The following is a 15,002-nucleotide window of genomic DNA, read 5'->3' as shown; positions in this document are numbered from 1 at the left end:
AGGTTACAAATTTAATATCCCACAAGAATAAGAAATGCATTCTTTGACACATCCATGCGACCTACCTTTTCCAAATGAATGACAGATTTTTCAGCTAATGTGCTTAAGTAAATAAAAAACATACGTTACTGTTGCATAAACAAATAGAAGAATATCCCGTTCGGTATAACTCAAATAAATTACAAAATTTGCGGCCAGCTTTGCTCAAACGAATCATATAATTTGCGGCCGGCATTATACTCGAACAAATGTTAGACTATGCTACAGCTAGCGATATTCAAGCGATTGGAAAAAATTTCGACCAACATTGCTCAAATGAGTGGCAGAATTTTCAGTCAACATTGCTAAAATGAGTGGAAGAATTTGTGGCCAGCATTGATCATGTAAATGAAAGAATTTGCGAAAATGTCATTAGCCCGCATGATCGCGTAGTAAAATTCAAAGGCTGATGAGAAGCGAATTATATTTCAAAGGGATCAACACATTTCGCTAATTTGCTAAGTGACGGATATTGTTCTTCCGGTGGTATTACCGCCATTTTTAAAGGGCCCTCCAGACAGATGTCGATATGAAATTCAAGAAATACAGTGCGTTCGTAGGTCGGCCGAACCGTTATAACTAGACAGTTGATGCGGGATGACTTATCGTTGAATGTAGGTGCACATTTACTATATGTTAAATTTTTTTCATTCAGCTCATTGGATCAACAGGCTTTAAACGTAAACAGACGACGTCAACATGCTACTGTATCTCCGTACAGTCAGAAGGAAAAGAAAAATAACGTACTGTAATGCATACCTTGCAAGGTTCAGTCCTCGTCATCATTGATGCAATTACCAGTGTTGCAGTAAACGACGATATATTCTCGTAAGTTGTCGAAGCTGAATCGTCTTCGCCTATCGCTTAAACAGTTTTTGTATCGAGAGAATTTCTGAAGAAAACCTCTAAAATGGAGATCACTCAATTTCTTTAGAGGAATATTTGCACTGAGCCTCATGTTGCACGTGTCGTTTAGACCCGCACAACTAAATGATGATGATGATGATGATGATGATGATGATGATGATGATGGTTTCTCAGATTTCATTTCAACGCATTTCCTGTGCATGTACTGTTGCAATGTTTCTCTATAGCCTAAGTTGTTCTGATTTTTATTTCAATTTTACACACATTACACACGATATTGTCTTCGTTAATACATAAAATGTCACTCTCATACTTCTTAATTGCATTTCGTATCTCTAAGCGAATTTAACGTTTTGACTTCGACATTACGAATGTATCAGCACTACACAATTCAATTCGTACTAAATACTTGAGCAGGATAACACAACTGCACACATTGCGTTGCAATGTGGACCGGAGTTCCTTCGTTATATACGCTGCTGTACTCGCCAGGTACACAAAAGACTGACGACGCGGCACGTGCCATATACTCCGATACGAAACAACTTCATTTTTCCTCAAGTCATCCCGCATACACTGTCTGGTTATAACATAACTAAATAATATAAACAAGTGTTAGAAATTTTTAGTTAGGGATGATGCAATAAACAAGAAAACTTTTAATTAAGGATGATGAAATAAAAAATGAACATGAATAATTTAAAAGGAACAATTATTGAAAATACAATTATCAAATTTGAATGTTTTAGTGGTCCGGCCGAGCTACGAACGCATTGACATCCACATTATTTCGGGAATATTTTTCGATTATATTGCTTTACATTCAACACGGATTATAAAGAAAGAATACGGGCACTTACAACTACTATTTCTTATTTTTCTCCTTAGAATGTTACGGCTGTTACTCTGTTTGGATATACGTATTACAATTAGTTCACATATACTGTACTGGGCATTCACTTAAAAAAAGAAAACAAAATAAAAACTATGCAAATTCAAGCTTTAATTTCTTTTGGATGGCGTTGCTTTTGGCCTTCGTGGTCAGTGTTTCCAAACTAGCAACACTAAAATCCACCCACGTAAAAACCAAATTATACATATGACTTGAGAATACATTTTTGTGCACTGTATTCATGCAGGATGTAAAGATAATTAATGTACAGTAATTGGATAGTTTTCTGCATCCAACGCTGGTGTAGTTTCCCCCCGATATTCACACTTTTATTATTATTTCAGAAATAGGCCTATCTTCCATTCTATAACAGTTGGCTATATAGTGTTTGAACTTATGTATGTATCATGCATACATTAGAGCGTCTCGTTTAGGCACAGTGAAAACATAAATGAAGTGCAGGTAACATGTGGGGTAAGGACGAGTCGTAGGATATACGAGGGATGCACAAGGTTTTAAATACAACATGTATGGCGGAGCATTAATTGAAATTATATTTTCCAAAAACACACAAAACCAAAGAACACAAATTGCATAATGTTATCATATACACATTTTAACAAACAAGTAATTGTAACATTGAAATAATTCAATATAACAAATCAAATTTTGCTATTTATATGATGTTCTTTCAAGTACTTAGCATTTTTTACGGTCATGAATTTCATTCTCTGTATGACTAACATAATATCACCGTCTTCTATGGCCGACTTAACAAAACTACAGTACTGTAATTATGTTAAGGAAATAATGTTGACACTCCAGACCTAAGAAACTTATTCTCAAACATCCTTAATCTCTGTTCCTCTCTCAAAGTGAGAGTCCAAGTTTCACAACCATACAGAACAACCGGTAATATAACTGTTTTATAAATTCTAAATTTCAGATTTTTTGACAGAAGACTAGATGACAAAAGCTTCTCAACCGAATAATAACACGCGTTTCTCGTATTTATTCTGCGTTTAATTTCCTTCCGAGTGTCATTTATATTAATTGTTACTGTTGCTCCAAGATATTTGAATTTTTCCACCTATTCGAAGAATAAATCTCCAATTTTTACATTTTATATTATTATTATTATTATTATTATTATTATTATTATTATTATTATTATTATTAATTGTATATTGCTATATTGCTATCATTTTTATATTTGTTATTGTTCTTATACTGATTGAATGGAAGAGAAGGTCTTATGGCCTTTTCTCTGCCAGTAGAAATAAATAAATAAATAAATAAACAAGCTCAACGTGGATACTTTCGTTTTCGGCCACGGTTCCACATAGTCTTTCACAGCTCCATCTCTCCTAGTCACCAAGAGTCGAACTCTAGACTTAGTTATGCCGTCATGCATTCACTTAACTTATTATATTATTTTGGAGCCTAATAAGATTTTCTCGAACGTAGTGCTTGAGAACTAATGTAAAGCTATAATTTGCATCATAGCTTATACATCAGTTATGCGGCTTCCTTACGCTCATTTAGCAATTCCAGACTCTTATCTGAGCAACTGCCTGCAGCAGCCACAGGTGAAAGGATAGCAGGAAGCTAGCAAATGAAGACATGCTGTCTAACGTCTGCGAGATCTCCATGCGAATATGAGGATAGCATTAAGACGGATCTGGCGGAAGCTGAATAAAGGTATAATAGAGTAATAGAGTTCATTGTAAGGAGTTCCCTCTACGGAGAATAATTATTCAACCCGACTTCTCCTGTCTCTGATGCCGCACATGAGCGTGAAAACACCTGCTATGAAACCATAAACCATATTGATAAACGTTATATCTATGAATGTCAGTCATTTAAAAATACATCTCTCTCTTTCTCTCTCTACCTCTCTCTCTCGCACGCACGCACGCACGCACGAGTGCACACCTACGAAGGCTCTCTGTCGCTTCAATTCAAAACGGGAAAGACGAAGAAGAAGATGAAGAAGAAGAAGAGACTCAGAAATTGAGAAGAATTGAGAAGAAAATTTGGGTATAGAAATATACTTGGCCATTGCAAACAATTTCTTAATAATTTACAAAAAATAAATAATGAAACAGATAATAATACTTAAAAACCCTCAATGGCAACGTCTAAACATAACTGGATTAATTTAATGATACTCAAACGACGAATACTAATGAATACCACAAATCTTATTCACTATGGACATTACGACGAAGTGAAGAGAAGCGACTAGAAGCATTTGAAATGTGGATATGGAGAAGGATGAAACGTGTGAAATGGACAGACAGAATAAGAAACATAGCTGTGTTGGAATGGAATGGAATTCAACTGAGGGGTGTTGCACGGATGGCCCAGCACTGCGACCTGTTAAGATCTATTGCGCTAACCCTCGATATGGAATGAGTTGCGTGCCACAGATCCCCTACGCGCACCAACCCAACACATGACTCCCTAACGAACGGTCCCTACAGCCGACAGAATCCATACACCATTTCTGCTTCGGCAACTTCCCCCAAGGCTCCCCTGTCGGTCCGAGGCGAAACTCCTCCCCCGAGTAGGTCCGCCTCGGGTGCCATTGCAGAAGCCAGCCAACATCACTTAATTACATTCCACGGAGGCCGGTCGAGAAAGTAAGCAGCTTTGGGAGGCCGCCGGTAGAGTGATCTGAAAAACCAGAAACAGGATGATGGGGGAGGAAAGGAAGTGGCGAAGATGAGTGGGGTTCCAATCGCCTGATAAAGTTACCTGATATTCATCCATAGGAGTGAGGGGGGAAAACGCCGAGAAAACCTCACCCAAGCAACTCGTCCTGACCGGGAATCGAACCCGGGACCGCTGGATTCGGAGTTAGACTCGCTAACCTCTCAGCCACAACGGTGGACAGCTGTGTTGGAAAGAGTGGATGAAGAAAGAATGGTGCTGAAACTGATCAGAAAGAGGAAAAGGAATTGGATGGGTCACTGGTTGAGAAGAAGCTGCCTTCTGAAGGATGCACTGGAAGAAATGGTGAACGGGAGAAGTCTTCGGGGCAGAAGAAGATAAACGATATTAAGATATAGATCATATAAGAAACAAAGAGGAAGGCAGAAAATAGGAAAACCTGGAGGATGCTGGGTTTGCAGTGAAAGACCTGCTCTTGGGCAGAACACTATGGATGATGTTTCTGTAAGAGAAAATACAAATAAGAAAGCCTCGAAAGATTTAGATCCAGAATTTAGTCTACATGGGCAGTATTCATAGACATTCTTAGCGCGGGCTTCCGATGGATGATCAGTGAACTAACGTTTTTCGTATTCATAAACCAGTGTTAGCGATATGATATGATATATGATATATGATATGATATGATATGATATGATATGATATGATATGATATGATATGATATGATATGATTCCCGTACAAGTAACCAATCGATAGCCGGGGCTAGTTTAGCCAGCTCGTGGCGCGGGCTAGTGAAATGTCTATGAATAGCAGCCCTAGAGACTATGTATCAGACATACCTTGTGAATGGGCATTAATAATTGTTTAAAGCAGTGGTTCGCAACCTGTGGTAATTCGAAAGGGGTCCGCAGGAGCAAGTTATATTTTTTCAAATGACATTTCAATTAAACTTAACTTCGTCGCTTTCTCTGATTTTTCTCAGCTTGAAAGAATATTTGTTTTCTTGTGTCATACAGAGTTCACCAGGAATGAGATCACTTGAGAGATTTCTCTTAGCTTGCAAGTCTAGCTTACCCATCTATTACTGTAGATTTTTAAATTCTTTGAATTAAATTTTCAGGATCCAGTGTTGGCCGTTCAGGATAAGATTAAAGCAATGACAAAGAAGTCACACTTGTGGTCTAACTGTGTTGTCAATCGAGAATTCGATTAATTTTTCAATCTAAGTAACTTCTTAGCAACAAATAGTGGCTAACTCTTGTCCGATATCGTTGGGAGTATGAAGAACATCTTGATTTATTAACATTAAAATTAAGGGAATATTATCCTTCCTGAAATTAAAAAAAACAATTGGGTGAAATCTCGTCTGTGTGGAAAAAAATATTTCGTCAAATTAGAAGAGAAGCTGTTAGTTATTATCTTCTGACTCAAGCTTAAAAATCGTGTTTCCCACAACGATCTTGTTGCAATCTTATCTATATTCACCCATATATCCCCATGTCTTCCGATCTACTACACAACACCCAAACGTTATTTGCATCAACATATTTGTGCCCAGTGTAAATTTTCTGTTGGTCCCCATGAAGAATTGGTACGGAAAATCTAAGAAACTAATTTAATTTTTCTCAGGACAACATATATCTTTGTATTTATGTGTTTTCAGGTTGAAATTGTATTCAGAAGTTTATCTCTACTAATTCATTAAGAATACTTAATTCACAACATTATGAAAATATGTATTGAGTAGAACGTATTTATGGGCCTAAATTACGCAAAATAGTTTGGGGCCGCCAGCATGAAGTAGGAACTTTAAGCGGTCCGTGACACTCAAAAGATTGGGAAGGATTGGTTTAGAGCATGGGTGTCCAAACGCCTAAAGAACTAGGAGATATTGCACGTCAAGCATGCTCTGCTAAGGTCAATAATTTTCCATATAAAATAGGAAAAACGACCTTAAAGTATGTGCTGCCGGTTCCTTACGCCAGGGGTTACCTCGTACGAGTTACAATTGGACATCTATGGTTTACAGGATATTGAAGACGGAAAAAATTAAAAAGTTATATGTACCAAAATGTACATCAATTCCGTCAAACGCTGGTTTCGAACGGTATATGCCACATATGTTATGAATAGAATTATAATTCCCCATTGAAATACGTGTGGCATTGTTCGTGTAAAACACGTGAAAATTATGCAGTGCTATTACGTAGCTATAACAAAGCGAAACAAAATCCGATAATTTATTACTCCATGTTTCATGTGCTTAACTCGCGACTTTCTGCCATTAATGGTCATACGAAAAGGAATGAAAAAGTTGTTATAGCTTACTAAATTCTGTCATCTATTAATTTACAGGTGAATCTGTTAAGCAATGATTTTGGGCTATTATATATTAAAGCAGAAATAATACGATAGTTTCCCTATTGACCATCATCCTCACTATTATCCTCGGGGGTAATACTTTTCTTTCCAACTGTGCCTTAGTCTTAGAAATTGAATTTAAATCTGCATCTAGTCAGAATTCTAGTAGATGTTACTTTACTAAATATGACGGTATTGAGAATAAAACTAACAAATCATACGAAGACGATTAGAGATTGACCAGTTTCCTGTCAACAGATCGAAAAACGAGTTCCGACTGATGAATCGAGTCCTCGACATCGTTCACCAGTCCATGGTTTACAAAAGCATAGTTGAATCTGTCTGTCGTCTATATTTGATATCGCTGAGATTCTGACGCCATGCTTTGCCATGAATTTTATCGAAATGAGGGGAACGGGATGGAGAAAAGGCGTGTGTTAAGTGGACTGGTGGGTGAAATATCTATTTTCTGCAATTTTTATGGTAGAGACTTCATATTTTGTACACTTTATCCCCTTGCTATATAAGTATTCTTGTGAGCCAAGAAAAAACGGCACAAAATTATAAATACTCTATTTTCGGAAATACATAACTTTAATTTATAATGAATACACTGTTGCATAGAGTAGACTTTAAAGATGACAGGACTTTTTATTATGTTTTTTGAGGATCATTTAAAATATTATGGAGGTCAATACACAATGATGCGAAAAATGTGATTTTTGAAGACAATTTATTAGGCTACTTCAAATTATAGAAACTGAATGTTGGTAAAATTAATAATAATTAATGATCTTTCAAATAATCAAAATCAAAAATGATGCTCTATGTGACCATCATTTGCCCGCACAACCATTCGTGGGCTTCTTTTTCTCCATTGTCCAATAGCACTGGATATCTGTCTTTGATCGAGCCGGTGCCAACATTCAAGAAGGCATTGCCTTAAATGTTCAATATTACGAATTCTTGTTTTGTAATAAACTGCTTTTTGTAGTTGACTCTTTACAAAATAGTCCATATGATTAAGATCTCGTTTGAAACTCCAGCGGAAACCATCAGAGAATCTGAGAAATGCGATCTTTCACGCAATAATCTCTCAGGAGGAATATCATATCCGTATCATTCTAATCAATCGTTGTACACTGGAAACAGACCATTCTCGCTAAGCGTAATTCCTCACAATTTGACGGGCAGATAATTATCATATTGGTGCAAATGTTTAATGAAAATCTTGTCTTTGTTCGTTAAGCGACCTATTATTCAGAAAATGAGAACTCAACACGGAAGAAAACAAATGATGATAACGCAACAAACGGCTCGGCCTGCTGAACTCGTAAGACCATAATGCTTAGTTCAGCATTAACGATCGATTTTGCACTGCCTTACAAAACAAAAATAATGTTCAATAAATGGTAAAAAATTAAATATTACAGTACTTTTCCGGTCTTCGAGAACTGTGAAATTTACCTGTGAATTTAACTTTCAAGTGAAATCATTAGCTACTGGAATATAACCATTTAAATTTCGTGCTTTTTTTTTTTTTGGTCCACTGTGTATATACGTAAGTTTCATTATGACCAGATTAGCTCTAATGGATATTTAGTTATTCAAATTTAAGAAAAAATTTCATATTTTCAAAATCTATATTCTCTTACAAAATTTGTTTCATACATGACTCTTTTTTTATTACAGCACCTCTGGTATGATTCCAGAATTTCAAATTTTCAGCTATAAATGGAAAAAAAAATTTTAACAAATACGCAACTGCAAAATTTATATTTTTAGTGTTCACTAAATAGGTTTAGTTTTTAATTTCCAAACTATTCAGTTATCAAAAAATTATACTGTGCTTCGTTAACCGTACTATATAGGGTGAATGGTAAGCTGTACACCAAAATTTAAGAGGTGATTCTACAAGTTAAATATAACAAAACTTATATTACACTTTTCCTTCGATGAAGCACCGTTAAGAAGAAAAAAAGTTAGTCTTTGCCTAATATTTACAGCGCTTTATTGCTATACAAGTGGATAAATAAAAATAATCTGAACAGGTAATGTCTTGAATCTTTTTTGCAAATTAAACCGTTTAGCCATCAATTTAAATTGAATAATAGCGAAAATCGTTTAAATAAATCTTGCAATGCAGCGCACGTCGCGTGTTACCGACTGAGTATAGCAGAGGGGGAAGGGAAGGTAAGGAGTGCAGGCCACGCTTGCTTAGAGTTATTGCAGCAGCCGTGATGTTGCCAAATGCTTCATAGAAACATAATGATTTCCTCTAAAACCGTGAATGTTGGAGAAAAACCTATTTAGATTTTTCAAATCTCTCTTCATGATCTATTATCAGTTTCATTTTGGTGCAGAGGTTACAATCCACTAATATGCACTAAATATTTCATTTTCAATTTGAACATGACGAAATGTGCTGAAAAAGTGTGAGAAAAAGCTTCTAAAGCATAGGTGGAATTCAAGTTCCAAGGGTTCAACCATTTAAATATGACGTAATGGTTATGCTTCCAAAAGCAGCAGAGCATTGAAACTTCCTTAGTATAGGGGAGACTGTTATACCTTTAAACACTTTACACATTTTATTTTATTTTTTTTTTTTTAATTTTGGGAAATGAAATTTTTTAAATGCAAAAATGCTTAATATAATTATTGAAGATTTCTTTACAACTTCCTCTATTTATTTTCCTGTTTTACAGATATATTGAGGATGGAAAAAAATAAAATGAAGGGATATGTAATGTGTTCAAAGGTACAACAGGTTCATGTTCCTTGGAACATACCCTCTTGTAAGTTGGAACACATGAAATATAGGTGGGAATATAGCTGTAAAAACTGACAATCTTATTTAAAATGTATTTGCCATTATAAACGAGAGCAGGCTTTTCTGATTGAGATTTTATTTCCTGGAGGAGCAATAACTGCTTCAACAGCTTTCTTCAAGGCATCCGTATCAATTGCGGGCCTCTTAACTCCAGAATTACTTCATGACATGATCTTAAAATTAAAGAAAAACAAAAACCGATTGTATCGTGTACCTTGGAACATGCTCCATGGTACAAGATGTTTTGTGTTCAAAGGTACAAGAGGGTGCACTTTTAAACAAATATGGCTCTCAAAACTAGAAGTTCGAATAAATAATGGAAATTAAAACTCACCAGTTGACACACCGCACTTCAAAGTTATTAACAAATAATATCTGGTTGTGTGTTAGAAAACATATCAATGAACGAAATGTTTGCTTTTGGCACTAAAAAAATTATTTTGTCCACGGAACTGACACTTTGCAGTAAATGAATCTGAAACTACGGCCAGAGCTACTTAGCGGCTTTCTCTACAATCTACTTCAGTTTGAGTCGTTTAGGTAGCAGCAAAAATTAAAAAAAAAAAAAAAAAGTGTTTAAAGGTACAGTGTGCTAAAGGTACAACAGTCTCCCCTATAAACGATTGCAGCTTTCTTTTTTTTTTTTTTTCAAATACTATTTTTAACTGAAAATGATCAAATTTTCACCTGTCTTCCTCCTTGAGAAATTTGTGAGTTTGAGTCAAACGACTGAAGTCGTTTACCAGAGCCAACGCCGGGAATCGAACGCAAGTTCAAGAAATGCGTTCTAATACTGAACTGCCGGAGGGGTTGCCTAATCTCCGTTTTATAGAATATAACACTGAAAGGATGCTGTTGGTCAACGATGTCGATTTCTACAGGCACTGAGGGCAGGAGAACTTGTAGTGAACCAGCCACAATGTGTGCTGGCACGTGACCGAAATCACTGATGTAATGGAGTCGGGTGAATGGATTCAGTCCAAAAACGATAACCGGAAGATACCGTGTAGTTTTCTTCTGGATGCAATAGCTCTCAAAAGAGAACCGGATATGGGCCATAGACCAATGGTTGAGATTCACGTATTTCAGAAAAAGGAACATTTTTACCATAAGAAAAGACATCCCCTTTGTGAGACGAAAGCGTTGTGGGGACTATTAGGAGTGTGGGGAGGCTTTATTGACTTGTATAGAGTGTGGAAGAAGGCGCCGTGCTGGACACAGGGACGGCGCATCACAGAAAAACCTCGAGGTGCAAAACAAACTCACCAGCATCACTGGGCTGGATTTGATTTTATGAAAATAAAAATGGAAATTGTAACGTAACCTGATTGTGATCCCCGTCAGCATCGCATCCCATTGCTGCCAACCTTGCTGGACCCACTATGGATGCAATGCACAAATACAATGAAGGGAGTTTGTGAAAAGCTTTTTGTTATGGAAACGTACCTAAACCCTGACCAATACAATTTCACGCTTTTGCACCATGTCCGTTATGTCACTTCACTATTGTTTATGCATATAATATTAAAGATGGATTCTTTATATTGCTCTGTCTTTCTTCCTGTTTCATTGTGTTTTTTGTGTATTTTGAATTTTATTTCTTTTTTATGTTTTATTTTATGCTATATCTCTTGTTCTATTATTTTTCTTTATCTTTTATTTGTTACCTGGCTGCGCTGATGGTTATTGGGACTCAGAATACTAGAAGACAAAGATTGAAAATAATGTAAAATTTATTTAGCGACTTCTACTCGATCTTGTAATTATTCCACTTAATGAAAGATAATGTAATACGAAGAAATTGACATTTTAGAAATAGGTGGAGATGCAGGAAGGAGAAGCAAAGAAATTGGGAGAAGAATACATGTAGTAATTTTTATTGCTGGCAAAAATCACAAAAACAAAGAAAGTGTGTCCTTTTTGCAAGCACAGCCGAAATGTGAAATACAACTGCTGAAGAAACGATATAGAATTCTCACTGTCAGTATAGTAAAATGTAATTGAAGGGTTCTGAGCCATTGTGGGCCAAGCGCCATTTATTAAAAACGGAGAAAGCAAGGGTTAAAGTTAAGTGGATACCATAGTTCAGTCATGTCAACTGATGTCCATAGGGGCAAGCGCGCGAGTTAGAGCTCAGGAGAGCCTGAGCGCTTTACAGCGGAAAGGAGAGAGACAGACGAAAGAGTTAGTATATGCTGCTTGGTCGAGCTACATACAGGGATGGCGAGCACTAATTCAGTGGATAAAGGGAAGGGAACTTATTAAAATGTATCCATGTTTATTTTTTTTATTTTAGTAGGTTATTTTACGACGCTTTATCAACATCTAAGGTTATTTAGCGTCTGAATGAAATGAAGGTGATAATGCCGGTGAAATGAGTCCGGGGTCCAACACCGAAAGTTACCCAGCATTTGCTCATATTGGGTTGAGGGAAAACCCCGGAAAAAACCTCAACCAGGTAACTTGCCCCGACCGGGAATCGAACCCGGACCACCTGGTTTCGCGGTCAGACGCGCTGACCGTTACTCCACAGGTGTGGACAGTATCCATGTTAATTCTTAGACTAATCTGAGAAGTAGGCTATAATTGCATTATAAGAATGTAAGTTTTAATTTTAATGCTCACTTTTCACAAGTTTGTTTTTTATTCAAAGAGAATATTTTTTCTACTTTTTTTTTACAGAAAAGTGAAATTATCAGATATGTTTGTTTAGTAGCCTTACAGGTACTGAAACAATGTTTTCCTAAATCTAATATATCGTAAATACGTATTACTGAAGATAGTGCATTACAAATTTGAAAAATATTGACATGGAAAATGTTTGTAAGGAAATGAATTAAGTAAGCAACTACTGTTACATCATAAACAAAAGATATGGCCCGATGTGTTGGTAAAACGTCAGCTCTATAGCTTCAGCAGATTTCGAGAAAATAATTTAATATTCTCATGGTAGGAAGTTGCGCTCCAAAAGCACCTTAAAAGCATAATGCGGTAAGAGTTTTGTTACATAATATTAGGTACAGTTAAAACATATACTTAGGTAACTTTTCTTTGTACTGTAATATTGTTTTGATTAGTTCATTGGTTATTTTTATAAGACTAAAGCTACAAACAATATAAATTCCAACTTATCATGTCATACTCAATGTCTTTTCTTGGGATATCACTTTCTTTATGAATGGTGTGTTTTATTTACTTATTACAGTATAGTTAAACTGCTATGGAATTTATGTGAATATTCCTTCTTAAATCTTTATTATGTTATTAACGTTTAAAACACAACTGCAATATTAAGAAATTGGTGTAAATACTTTTATTTTACAAGCAATATAGATGATGTCAAACAAAAATAAGCCATACAAAAACAACGACATATAAAGGGTGCGTCAGAAAGAACGGATGGATTTCAAACTATCGATACGCAGCGAGGGGAGGGATATAGTGAGGGGGACCACGACTGTTGGGTCAGCCAGAGAATGCAGTTTTAGTTGAGAACATGGTGTTGGTCTGGTGTACAACGTGCTTTCATTGTAGAGATATTTTTGAAAAATGAAGAGTCTGTGATCGCCACTCAGGACTCATTTCGACATCGGACGTCACGCTAGGATTCCAGCGGTGGGTGGCTTCATTTTGTATCACAGGTTCAACATTAAATAAAAAAATCACCTGAATGAACACGGAGCGCGTGTACACCTGCAAATGTGGAGACAGACACTAGGTTTTCCAGCCACCTCAAAGATCAGCCCGCAAACATGCTATTGCACTGAGATTGTCCGAGGCTACGGTAAGATCTCGCGTCCTGCGACTTCTTTCTTTGGGACCATTTGAAGCCGTAAGTTTGTAAACATCGATCACATATACTGGATGAACTGAAGACGGCGATTCGTGAAGAAATCGTGGCAATTGCACCAGCTATGACTGTGAAAGTGATGGCGAACTTCAGAAAAAGCCTCGATGCCTGTATTGAAAGCCAAGGACATCATATGGATTATGTTGTTTTCCATAAATAAATTGCATGTATTGGTGAATATGTTGATAACAATAAATTTTTAATTAACGAATCCTTACAATTTTCTTGCCATGTGAAATCCATCCGTTCTTTCTGACGCACCCTGTAATTTCACGCTCCGTTTGAAGTTTGTACACCACTGTTTTCTGAATCAAACAGGCTGCTTAATCATATACATAACCTTTCCTCTTTACATACGTAGGCCTAGCGCTTCATGCCCGCTTACGGCGTCAAGGTCAGAAGAATGCGCATGCTTTGACATCACTGCCATAGTTTAATGAAGATTGATATATCATTTAGTTTTAATGTGTGTACTCTATTTTACTTGCTATATGTTCCCATTGAATTATGGTGATAACTTCATTTTAACCCTTGTTTTCTACGGTTTTATTAAATGGCGCTTGGCCCACTATGGTTCTGAACCCTTCAATTATTCACAACTTTTGAAGTTAGCAGAAGAACAGAATAAAACACAAGAATAAGAAGAAGAAGAAAAAGAAGAAGAAGAAGAAAGTAGCAAAGAAAAATAATTTAAAATGATGAATTAAATATTTATTTTCCGTTAATTAAGTTATATTTAAAATTGTAGCAGTGCAAGTTTTTAGAAAATTAGTGAAGATTAGTAGAAAATGAGACAGAAGAATAAACAAATATGGAGAGATAATAAGGAAGACAAGGAGAACGAAGCAAGAGTTCGAAGAAAAGTGGTGTAGAAAATAGAGACAAAAGGCAATTTATGGAATGTAAAACATAAATTTTCACAATATAAGACTCCGAAAGGTGTCCTTCTTTAAGTATAAGAATCGGATATCCACAAAGTTTTAAATGAAGTTAAACGTCCGAGATAGTGGACGACATAATGAACCAGAGCATCTGAATCCTTCATATGGATAAAAGTAGCCTACATGAAGATGACACAAGAAATGTATAGTATGTTTTATTACTTTCCGTATCTCATCATGTACCAGTGGCAGTTCTCTTTAAGTGTTATCCAAAGCACATATGCCTACATAAAGGACATCACTTGTTGAACACTGCAAAGTACAGGCGTTGCTTTTGAATAATTCCTGCTGCTTTATGTATTTTGAAACATGATTATTATGCAATAGCAGAGCCCTTCATTGACGTTGCTCGCTCCGACTCTACGAGCAAGGCTCATACTGTAGATGTTGCTAGTGCCGGGAAACGTAGACCAATTCGTCAGAGATTATCCAGTGTGCAACATAAGCTTAGGCTGTGTGTCTTTAATGAAAGATATGATATGATACGATATCATTATTTTAATTGGTTATTTTACGACGCTTTTTCAACTGCTATGGCTATATA

This window comes from Periplaneta americana, chromosome 5 (assembly GCF_040183065.1).
Source record: "Periplaneta americana isolate PAMFEO1 chromosome 5, P.americana_PAMFEO1_priV1, whole genome shotgun sequence".
Classification (NCBI taxonomy): Eukaryota; Metazoa; Arthropoda; class Insecta; order Blattodea; family Blattidae; genus Periplaneta; species Periplaneta americana.
The sequence above is the reverse complement of the archived record's forward strand: the minus strand, read 5'-3'. Positions refer to the sequence as shown.